We start from the raw sequence: 12625 nt of genomic DNA on the forward strand, positions 1-12625 counted from the left end.
AAATCAAACCTGTTTGGTGACTGCCTTTCTCCACGGAGGGTTTCTCCGAAACAACCAAAATTTCCTGCCCCTGTTTCAAATCAAAGAAAAATTTTGTCAGTTTAAAAATGTGGTGGTTGGTTTGTGGCCTTGACTTTGAAAAATTGCTCCTTCACTTCCCATGATAACTGATTTCCACTCGAGGACCTTGCTTGCTTATGGACTAACCATTTTCTCTGTCTTCCTTATAACAGAAAATACCCCTTCTCCGTTCAGAACCAATTCCCTTTATCTGTTGCATTGCTTATGAACTGACATTTACCAACCTTTGTGTTTCACCAAAAATACCTTTGATTCGATCACCTAACACCCTCCATCTTGTTGCATTGTTCCTGAATTGATATGTACCAAACCATCGTGTTTCACCGAAAATACTTTTGATCCGTCCACCTAACACCCTCCATCTGTTGCATTGTGCTCTTGTGTTGACGTGTATTGCACCTTTGTGTTTCTCATGAATTCCAAAGTGCGACAATTGCCACCCACTCATCGCGCATGTTGTTTTTTTCTTGACTTAAACCACTGGCCCTGGCCTTGAGGTCTGTTGCTCCTTCACTTGCCACAATAACTTTGATTTCTACTCGGAGGACCTCGCTTGTCACTGATTAAACACCTTTTGTCGATCTTACCACAGAAAATACCTTTGATCCGTTCACCAAACCCCTCAATCTTGTTGCATTGTTTATGAATTGATATATACCAAACCGTCGTGTTTCACCGAAAATACCTTTGATCTGTTCACCTAACACCCATCCATCTGTTGCATTGTTCCTGAATTGATGTGTACCAAACCTTTGTATTTCATAAGGATCCCAAAGCATGTTGATTATTACCAGCTCAATGCGCTTGTTGTTCTTTCCTGACTTATGACACTTTGATGTACTGACCAGATCCCGTTTTGTGCAATTGAAAAGCTGGTGGTAAATTTTAAAGTCATTTCTCACTTATTTTGACCAAACAGACTCAAGGAGAGGAAGTAAACAAGACAAAAGGAACAGAGTAAAGGGCAAAGGAAAGAGATGATTCCTAACAAGAAAACTACAAAGTAGAAACCTATCAGATGGGGATACCAACTCCAATGACCATGACATGCACATGTTGATTAAGTGGCCTAATCTGTCAAACATGTTTGATGTTCAACTCTTGCTATACCCCTGAACCATGAAACTGGACTTCAATGCTCCGATTATCCAATCTAATTCACAATCCTTATTCGACTTGTAGTGCTCGAAGGGTTTTCACCATCAAGCCTCTCTCATTATGTTCTTTATCTCAACTTACCGTCGCCTTATGGTGCCCGCGAGGGTTTTCACCAATAAGACTCTCTCATTTTTGGATTTCTCTCAGCTCCCATCGCCCTACGGTGCCCGTGAGGGTTTTCACCAATAAGACTCTCTCATTTTCATTATTGTTCTGCTTAGGCTAGAGTATTGCCCCTGATATGAATTACCTCTTCTTGCTTGACTTGGCATCTCTCGAAGACTGACCGGAAGGTCTTTCTTTGGACAGTAATGTGGGCTTTTGGATAGGGTTAAAAAGAAAGGATGTCAAAGGCTCAAAAACAATTCTCATGGGTTCAAAATTACAACTTTCGGAATCAAGTTTCTTACAACAACCACAACTTCTGCCCCAGTTTCTTGCTTGGAGACTTTTGGATTTTTATTTTGATGAGACCGAACCGTGAGGCTGCCTACGTATCCTTAAAAGGAATCAGGTCGAACGTAGTTCATGTCATAGGAATTGCTTCGTTTTTGTACTTTTCTCTCTCTCATTTTTTGCTTCTTTTCCTCTTTTTTCTCTTTTTTCTTTTCTTTTCTTTTCTTTACTCTTTTTATCCTTTTGTTGTTTTGTTGTTTTTTTCTTCTTCTTCTTTTTCCTTTTTTTTTCTTTTTTTTTTTCAATTTCATTTTTCTTCTCTCCCTTTTTGTTCTTTTCTTTTCTCCTTTTCCTTTACTTATCTTTCACGCTTGTGTTTCTGATCTTTGCTACTGATTCCGAAAGAGGGGTATGAAAGAAAATAAACAAGGCTCAAAGGGGTAACGAAGGATAATGTGTTTAGATAGCAGAACAAAATGCCTTCGTCATTCCAATCTTCAAAACATGCCAAGTACAAACAACACAATTAAACAAACCAAGAAAAACATTCGTAACATCTTTTGATTGCACCAGACTTGATGACCATATCCACACATTCGCCTTCTACATCTGTTACATACAAAGCGCAATTGGACAACACTCTCACTCTCATTACCACGAGCGGCCCCTTACAAATTTGGGGCAAACTTGCTTTTATCTTCAAATTGATGCGGCAGGATGCATTTCAATAGTGTTTCTTTATGTTTTATCTGCCCCAGTTTCACACAATTCGGGCTTGAAGTGATCTCAAAATGCTTTTACTTATTTCCCTCAAATGTCCTTACATCTTCAACATTGTTTCATTGCTTCGTGATTAAACTGACTTTTAAAACCAGGCTGTGAATTACGCGTGCATGTCATGTCACTAGAGTCAACAGGAAAAGAACTATAAAAAGAAAAGAGAACTAAACGAAAATGACTAGAAATCACAGAAAACAGAAAATTGCATTAGACAGATGGTGAAAGGATTTGGACAACAAAACAAACAAACTAAACTAGGGTTACAAACCTAGAACAAACCTAGACAACACTAAACGGGCTATTATGACTAAACAAACTAAGCAAAATAAAAGGATAGAAGGGTTTGAGTCACAAGACAATATTTGGATTACAACCCTGAAATAACCCGGACAACAGAAATGACAATAAAATAAACCACCAAAACTCCTCCCTGGCTAACCAAGACAGGAGCGTCTTTCCAATTGCCAAGCTCGGCATCTTAGCCACTGAATTCTGCATCAACATTACTAGGACATTCACAAACTTCCATCACATTGTTCTTAACAAATTGCTTTTGGGTTCCCTTTGCTGGCTCATTCTTAAGATCAACCTCTGATAGCACTGAAAACTTTGCAGCGCGTGGGCCTTCGAAGATCTCAGAAGAATTTTCATAGTCCTTTTCAAAACAAATCATACTCACCATATGCGTCTCAGGCGATGGACTTTAGCTAGTGTCTGCTGCATCTGGATTTTGCACGATAATGTCACCTGCATCAATAAGCTTCTGAATTGCTTTCTTCAGATTCCAACACTTCTCTATGTTATGCCCCGGGGCATCTGAGCAATATGCACACCTTTGAGAAAAATCAAACTTCTTTGGAAGAGGGTTTGACATTTTTATCTAGATCAGCTTCAACATGTCCAATTGCTTCAACTTTTGGAATAAACTGGCATATGACACTCCCAATGGGGTGAAAGCCTTTTCTTTTTTCAGCAACCTCTCATTCTTAAATACTTGGTTGGGCCGGAAACTTGATCCAGGGGGTTTTTGGTAGGCTCGTGGTGGCGGGTAAGACATTTGGGGAAGTGGTGTGGGCCATCATGGGTCTTGTGGGTGTGGAGCATATGGTGGTGCATTGTGGACAGGGTACTGGGAAGGTGATGTACGCCTTTGGGAGTTCTGTGGAGAGAAGTGCCATTGGGGAGGATCATCTGGTGCACAAGGATATCCACGGGGACGATGTCGAGGTTGGAAGTGCTGATCGGGAAAGCCCATCGGATCATCTTTTCTGTTTCTCTTTCTTCCACCCAAGCTTACTAGGATGTTCTGAATGTCTTTCGAACAACTCATGATTTTGCTTGATTTGATTCCCTCTTCTACCATCTCCCCCATTTTTAACACATCATTGAAAGGCTTTCCCAAGGGCGGGATCAAATGACTAAAGTAGGTGGGCCCCTGGGCTTTTAGGAAAAGCTCAACCATTTCTTCTTCCCCAATCGGGATATTGACTCGAGCAGCCTGCTCCCTCCATCTGAGTCCAAATTCTCTAAAGCTTTCCTCCGTCTTCTTTTCCATTCTAGACAGGGAGGAGCGGTCTGGGGTAACGCCTGATTTGTACTGAAAGTATCGACAAAATCTTGAGCCATGTCACCCAATGTAGGCCACTTACCAACATCTTGACGAATATACCAGTCCAAAGCTGTCCCAGTTAGGCTCTTACTGAAATATGCAAACAACAGGTCATCTTTCTCTCCAACGCTTCTCATTTCACTGCAATAGACCCTCAGGTGGGCTACCGGATCTCCACACCCATCATACAAGTTAAATTTTGGCAATTTGAACCCCGCGGGCAGGCGAACGTCAGGGGACACAGACAGTTCTTTGTAAGTCATGCTACCTTGGTCTTCCCTTCCTTGTTCGTTTTTCAAGGATTGTTCTATGCCTTTTAGCCTCCTGGGTATCCCATCTTTCCCTTCTCTTTCTGCGAACCTTTCATTTTCAACATGCAACTTATCCCGAGGGCTCTGTTTGTATGAGTTGGGAACTTTGTGGGCAACCTCTGAAGGGTAGTTTTGGTCATGAGCTTTGAGTGGATATTCATTGTTGGGAATAATGGATATGACAGGAGGGCACTTTTGGGAAAAGATAGTTGGAGGACGAGTGACGGAGCTACTAGGGTGGTTGGGAAAGCCATGGTAAGCGGGTGAATCTGGAGAGTATGGGGGATCATTTGGCACTGTGACCGGTGTTTGGGTAAAGGCAGTATTTAGGAAGCTAGGTGGTGGCGGGGGTAGTGCCTTCCCAGTCATCTTAGCCTGATACATGTCTGCCATGTGTTGTATCAACATCTTTACCTCTTCAACCAACCCATTGTCCTGTTCAACCAACTGCTTTCGGGCCCCGGTATCAACCAACTCAGTTCTGTTGTTGTCTGCCATCGCCTTTTGACTTTATGTTGTAGAGACGAGTTACCACTTTAAAAACCATAAACCAACTACCCTTCCGCTATGAATATAACAAAAATGAAGCCATCTCATTAGGGTTAGGGCATTTAACATAAGATAATCTCACTTTATGTGCAATGCATCTAGCTACAGTTATCGGTTTTAAAATGACTTCGAGGGTACAAAGGTCAGTTGGCATCATCCCAATTTGTTCATTTCAATCCTCTCTTTTCTTTTCTTTTCTGGCACTTGCTTGATCATTTTCCTTCCTCTTTTCTTTCTGATTATCGCTCTTTTCTTCCCTCTCATTTCTTACATCCCATGATTTCATCTTTTTTTTTCATATTCTTTTAATAAATAAAAAATAATTCGATCGAACCCTATGTAGGTTGCCTACGTATCATGACGCCGCATGAATCAGATCTTTGCGTAGTTCTGGAAGATCGGGAATGAAGTAAACAAACTAACGTTCTCATTTCTACCTTAATGACTCTGACGAGAAAAGGAAAATAAAAGAAACAAATCTCTTTTTTGTTTTTAAATATTCTAGACCTAATGTTCTATAACATATTCTAAACTCAAGCCTAACGAGCATATATTTTGCTTTTTTTTTTGAAACAAACACTCCATGAGAAATTATTAAAGAAAACCCTTAGAAGAGAAACAAATATTTTTTGATTTCTTTTTTCTTTTTTTTAAGGAGGAAATCTAAACAATAAACCACAGAAACATATTTTGAATTTTTCATTTGATATCCTGACGCGATATTCCGAAACGAGCAATGAAAAAAGATAAAACAAAATGCATTTGGATTTCAATTTTGATTACCTAAAAAAATTCTAATGATAAACAAAAGATAAAGTATTTTTTTCTATGTACAATATTCTAAAGTTCTAATAATTTTTTTTTTCATTTTTCACTAATTTCCCGAAGAGACACCTCAAACGAAAATCTTTTTGGATTTTGGAATCAACATCGTAAAGAAAGTTTTTAAAGAAGTACTAAAAGAAAATTCTCTTTTTTTTTATAATTTTGGTCCTAATATACTAAAGGAAACTTAAAAACAATTCATTTTAAGTTCTAGATATTAATTGCCTAAAGGAAAAACAACCTCAAATTTTTTCATTTCTAGAATTAGTATTCTAAAGAAAACTTATAACGGAAATATAAAATGCAACATCTCTTTTTTTGGATTTTTGAGTTACAACACATTTTTTCAAATATAAAGCAGAAAATACAATAACAAAAGACTTGACAATACTGTACAAGACTAGAAAGTAAAAGACGACAAAAAATGAAGAACAGACTCAAAACATAAACATAAAACAAATCTCCTTAAGCAACTCCTGCCTGAGCGATCCTGACCGGATGGTCACGGGGTGTTTGTCATGCTCAAACTCCGGTAAATAAATCCACACCTGTATGAGAAAACTTAAACCAACACTATGTGAGATGAAAATATTCCCTACTAGACACACACAAGACATGGTTGTGACCATTTTTCTAAAATTAACCTATGTGGCTGAAAGTGGCTAAAAATGCAAGATTTGGCTAAGACTCCACAAAGCCAAGAACCTAAGATTTACTAGGAATACCGGACCCTATGTGGGTTGCCTACGTATCACGCCCCGAAAGACGAGAATCGGGTATGCGTAGTTCGAGCAGATTGGATACGAGCGAGAATAATAAAAAAAACAACTGACATATAGAAAACACATTTTTTCTTTTTCTTTTTTTTTTCGAAAAATGATGAAACATATAAAATCTTTTTGGATTTTCTTTTATTTTTTTCGATTTTTTTTTTTTGAAAAATGATAAAGAGTGCAAAATCTTTTTGAAGTTTCCATGCTCTTTTTTCTTAATAAAATGTAACAAAAATATAATTGGGCCTTACTCGCTTCATCCTCACACTTCAGCCTCTCTTTTTTCTCTTTTCTTTTTCCTCTTTTCTCTTTTTTTTTTCATTCGCCCTCAATTACATTGGTCCGCCAAATGACCCTTTTACCCTTGAAGAAATGCAACATGTAGCACATAAGATGCATTAGGATGGTATTTTATTTTTGGGGTATACCTGTCCTAGACGGACCCAACCCCTGTGTTGAGTCCCCAAAGTCAAATGCACATGACGCAAATAAACGTGCCTACTAGGGATCCGGCATGAGGCTGAGTTATTCTAGGTTCAAAACCTGGGTTTATTGTTCTAGACCTGGCTTACCCGAGCGGATAACTCGAGCCGAGGGGGACAGGGGCAGCGTACCGGGAATACAGAAGCTTCACCGGCTTTGGAACTTGTCCGAACCTCGTTCTAAATTTGGAATATGACTTTAACTGAAAAGAAGTCACACGAAGTGCACACTTCTTCATGATTTAGAAGACTCAGAGAGAAGAGGGATTTCGCAACATTTTATATACATTTCACGGAATATCAAAGCGGTAAAAATAATCAAGTAGCACATTAGGCCCAAATCATGTAACAAAATCAGACAATGAATAAAGCCAACTATAACAATTATTCTAAGCTCGAATTCTTGAACCCTGAACCAGAGATTCTGGGTTCGGTCCCCAGCAGAGTCGCTAGAGCTGTCACACCTCCTTTTTTCACCTACACCTCCGGGAAGGGTACAAGTAAAGAGAGTTTTTCCAATTAAAGGACAATCAAAACGGGATTTATTTCATTTAAAGATTCAAAGTTGCCACTTGGGAGATTCATGGTGTCCCAAGTCACCGGTTCCAATCTCGAATCGAGGAAAAGATTGACTCTGTTTAATAGTCCGCTAACCAGAAATCCGGGTAAGGAATTCTGTTAACCCGGGAGAAGGTGTTAGGCACTCCCGAGCTCCGTGGTTCTAGCACGGTCGCTCAACTGTTATATTCGGCTTAATTATCGGATTTTAAACAGTTTTGAACTTATGTGCAAATTTTAGTTTTAAAACCGCCTTTATTTATTTAAAGAATTAATTCAAGGTTATTTAAAACATATTGCAAGCCACGCCACATGAAATGCACCCGTGTTTCACAACACGCTCTATTTAACCTTGTTGGAAATTGGAACCGAGTCACATGAAATGCACCCCCGGGTTTTAATAGCCATGATAATTATATAACTAACGCGCCTAAGGTAAACTACGCACTTTCAATTTTGCGAGGGCCATGGAAAATTCAACTAAATGGCACGCCTCGATTTCTAAGAATTAAACAAAGTTAATTAAACGAGGGTCATGAAATATTTAATTGATGGCACACCCCGATTTGAGATTTACATGTCGTGACCTTGCCACGGGAACCGTACCCATGACCACGATTATTTATTACGCCCTGAAAAGTTTGCTTACCCGAGTGTGGTTGGCCTAAGTGTGTTCCTAACGGTTAAACGGACGAAATAAAGGTAAAATCAATGTTAAATCCAATTCACATGTGCTGACTGTGACGAAAGCTCCAACCCATTTAATTCACAATTGTAACCAGATTCCTATCTCATCTAAAACCACTCCCACGACCCAACTAATATCCATTCCTTTATCCTTATATTAATTAACGAATTGATGCTATATCTTTATTAACTAATCATCACACACATGGAATTAATTGAATAGAGCAATCAATCAACCCTTTAGAAGCAAGCCAAATAGTTAAATGATAAACAACGAAGAATATGATGTTGGCTTCTTCATCTTAGCCAATACAGTAGTATTTTCAAGTAGTTGACTATAAAGCATGAATTACTTAGGCAACAAAACAACAAAGAAGCAATCAAAACAAAAACAGATATTAGAAATAAGGGAACATAAATACGAATCAAGTAGGATTAGCGAAAAGAAATGAACCTTAATATTGAATCTGAAATGTGAATGATTGGACAAATCTGAAACATATGAATGGACAGTATCACGAACAGAACCGCGGCTGCCTCGACTTACACGGACTCCCTGCACAACGACCTCCGCCGACCTCGAATCTCGCCGGAAAACTCGAACTAAACTAGAAGACGAAACCAGCAAACTCCATGATAGGGAGTAGCGATTTGGGGTTGAAGTTTGGTTGGTCCATCGTATTTAAACCAGAGATGAACAGGTTGGTTCGTTCTTGAAGTTCAGCAGCTATGGAGGCTGGCTGTTTTTGTGCGCAGGGGTCGTCGGAGATGATGACGCGCAAGGGGGGGTCGTTCTGCTACTAAGGCTGTGCAGCCTGTATTTGTTCGACTTTTTCGTTCCCCTTTGCTTTTGTTCGTTGTTGAAGTTTCAGAACCAGGGGGTATTCAAGAAATAGACGCACAGCCTTCAGCTTTTCAGCCTCCGTTCCAGCCTTTTTCGTTATTTTTGTGTTCCTTTTTTGGCGTTGATTTTTCAGAAGGAACGAAAGGGATCGTCCCAGGCTGTGCAACTTTTGTTTTGTTTCCGCTTTTTTTTTCCGTTCCTCCCCTTCTTTTCGTTGTTTTTTTTTATTTTATAGTCTAGGTTTTTGGTAGGATTTTAGGTTAAGGGGTATGGACCTAGGAATTATGGGCTGGCAATTGTGGGCTAGGTCCAAAATTAGGCCTAAAGATGGGTTGCTCGAGCCCAAGCTCTATTCTTTTGCTGCGAACGAGATTAAAAATACGGGCCCATTTATTAATTATTCCTGCTATTCAAATAATTATTAAAATAAAACTAACCATTAAAACAAATCTATTTTTGGTATTTTCAAATATCATATTAAAATAAAAATACGATACTACTATTGTATATATTTTTTTTAAGTTTTGTTTTTGTTAAAAATGACTACAAAACTTTAATGAACCTACTTTTGTGATTTTTGTTTTTCTTGTAATAAAATAAAGTAAAAGAGTCAAAATTACTTAAAATATCTATATTATGCCTAAATTAAATGTTTACGCGCTAAAATATGAAAAATCTTGGGGAGGGTCAAAAATCACATGTCTACAATTTCAACTTCAAATCAATGATTTTCATGGGGGAAATTGGGTGTTTTGGGTAGAACCTAGGTTTTTCAAAAATTAGGGATTTGGACCTCGATTTGAGGTCCGATTTCAAAACAACCTACATATTTGAGCTCGTGGGGGAATGGGTAATCGGGTTTTGGTTCGAACCTCGGGTTTTGACCACGTGGGGCCGGGGGCAATTTTGACCTTTTGGGTAAAATTTTTGGAAAACTCATTTTTCATGCATTCAAATTGATTCATTTAGCGTTTACTGATGTAATTAAGTAACTTGTGGCTAGATACGAGCGAATTGGCGGCGCAATCAAGTGGTAAAGCTATAATTGAAACTTGAGTTGTGTTCGAGGCATCAAGGCAAGTGTTTGGTCTAACCTTAGCTTGAGGGATTAAGAGTTGTGTCTTATTTGCTACATGCTAATTGTGGAGTACAACGTATAGGCATGGTGACGAGTATCTATACGTTGGTATCAAATATGCCCGTGAGTCTTGTATTATAATTGTTATGACTGCGTTGTGGTTTATTGCGCTTTATATGTTATTATCATATTGTTCCCTTGTCGGGATGTTTGTTCGATATTATTGTTCCGTTGCCGGGATATTTGTTTTGATATTATTGTTCCCTTACCGAGATGTTGTTGAAATATCATTGTTCCCTTGCCGGGAATTTGTTATATTGCTATTGTTCCCTTGCCGGGATTTTGTTATATTGCTCTTGTTCCCTTGCCAGGATTCCCTGTGATTATTGTTGTCTTGTAACTGGGAGCGGGTGGTACGCCTACCACAAGATATGATGAAATGGGAGCGGGTGGTATGCCTACCACAAGATATGATGAAATGGGAGTGGGTGGTACGCCTACCACAAGATATAATGAAATGGGAGCGGGTGGTACACCTATCACAAGATATGATGAAATGGGAGCGGGTGGTACACCTACCACAAGATATGAAGAAATGGGAGTGGGTGGTACGTCTACCACAAGATATGATGAAATGGGAGTGGGTGGTACGCATACCACAAGATATAATGACATGGGAGTGGGTGGTACGCCTACCATGAGATAAAATGAAATGGGAGCGGGTGGCACTCCTGCCACGAGATACATGAATCGGGATCGGGTTGCACGCCTGCAACAAGATGTGAAAAAAATGAAATCTGCTTTCGTTTTTCCTCATTCTTGTTAGTGGTTGATTTTGATCCTTCATACTTCCCTTGATGTTCTGTTTTACCTGTTATTCCCCGAAGCATGTTTCCCCCTTGTATCTTTATTTGTTTGTTTCTATATTTCTTCTCCGCCGTATATATATATATATATATATATATATATATAGTTGCACAGGTTTATCTGGAGTCTGGTCGTAGCCTCGTCACTACCTCGCCGGGGTTAGGCCAGACACTTACCAGCACATGGGGTCGGTTGTGATGATGCTACACTCTGCACTTATGTGTAGATACCGCTGCAACACTAGGTCAGCAGCAGTAGCTTGGGAGCCAGCCTTCAGTCCACCGAGATCCCGAGGTAGTCCTGCAGGCGTTCGCAGGCCCGACGTCTCTTCTATCAGTTATTTTGTTCTATTATCATTGTATCCGAGACAGACAATGTTCCTTCTTTCAAATGTTTGTATGTAGTAACCATAGATAGTCCATGAAAGTTGTGACACCAGTTTCTGGGTAGAGGTATATGTTGATTTCCGAATTATTTTGGTTTATTTTGTTTAAGTCTTCCACTTAATCTCATATTTCGCTATTATTTAAATATTTGTCACCTGTTAAAGCAAGTTGTTAAAGGGATTAAAACAAAGAAGCAAAGAATTTTCTAAATTTTGTCGCTTGCTAGCTTCTACGAGTATGCGCCATCACGACTCCTGAGGGTGGGAAATCCGGGTCGTGACAAGTTGGTATCAGAGCTCTAGGTTACATAGGTCTCACAATTCACGGACACACTTAGTAGAGTCTGATGGATCGGTACGGAGACGTCTGTATTTATCCCCAGAGGCTACAGAGTTAGGAAAACTTCACATTCGTTCCTTATTGTCATGCGGTTTGTTTCTCAATGCTAATTGAATATCTACTCTGTTCTTTTGCAGATGGCGAGAACACGCACTTCCTCATCCATTGATCAGCAGTCCGAGTCCCCCAGCAGCAGCTTCTTTGAGGAATAGAGGGCGAGGCCGAGGCCGTGCTAGAGGCTGAGGTAGGGTCAGAGCTCAGCCTCGAGCAGCAGCTCCAGTGACGGAGCCTCAGGTTGATTTTGATGAGGATGTTCCGGCCCCAGCAGTTCCGGTGGGCCCAGCTCAGGTCCCAGAGGGGTTTATTGCTACCCCAGTTCTTTAGGACGCTCTGCTCCGATTAGTGGGCCTCATGGAGATTGTCACCCTAGCAGGCTTGCTTCCTGTAGCACCAGCTGTCTCTCTAGCTGGAGGAGGGGCTCAGACTCTCGCTATTCACACTCTGGAGAAGGTAGCTTCCCAGATTCAGACTCCAGCGATTCAGCCAGTTTGAGTAGTACAGCCGAGTGTGGTAGCTCAGACTGGTGATGGAGCAGCTATGTCTGCCGATGCTTTGTGGAGGCTGGATAGGTTCACCAAGCTCTTCACTTCTACTTTCAGTGGTGCATTTATTGAGGATCCCTAGGATTATCTAGACAGCTGTTATGAGGTTCTCAGGAACATGGGTATTGTTGAGATCAATGGAGTTGCTTTTGCTACATTTCGCTTGTCTGGATCCGCCAAGACCTGGTGGAGGGATTTTTGTTTGGCTAGACCAGCCGGATCGCCATCTTTGACTTGGGAGCAGTTCACAGAGCTATTTTTGGAGAAGTTTCTCCCCATTACTTAGAGAGAGGCATATCG

The 12625-nt window shown here is 40.1% G+C and overlaps 1 long non-coding RNA gene across 2 annotated transcripts; it reads right to left on the reverse strand.

The window, feature by feature from the left end:
* Nucleotides 1-5977: 5977 nt before the first annotated feature.
* LOC138870184 (uncharacterized) lies at nucleotides 5978-9241 on the reverse strand. 2 transcript variants are annotated; one of them, XR_011400426.1, is made up of 2 exons: nucleotides 8664-9241; nucleotides 5978-6257 (listed from the first exon to the last, which is right to left on the reverse strand). It is a non-coding gene; the product is annotated as an uncharacterized lncRNA (long non-coding RNA). The 2 variants fall into 2 exon arrangements; XR_011400425.1 differs by having other exon boundaries at nucleotides 5978-6270.
* Between the last annotated feature and the right edge of the window lie 3384 nt (nucleotides 9242-12625).

Source organism: Nicotiana sylvestris, chromosome 6 (assembly GCF_000393655.2).
Source record: "Nicotiana sylvestris chromosome 6, ASM39365v2, whole genome shotgun sequence".
Classification (NCBI taxonomy): Eukaryota; Viridiplantae; Streptophyta; class Magnoliopsida; order Solanales; family Solanaceae; genus Nicotiana; species Nicotiana sylvestris.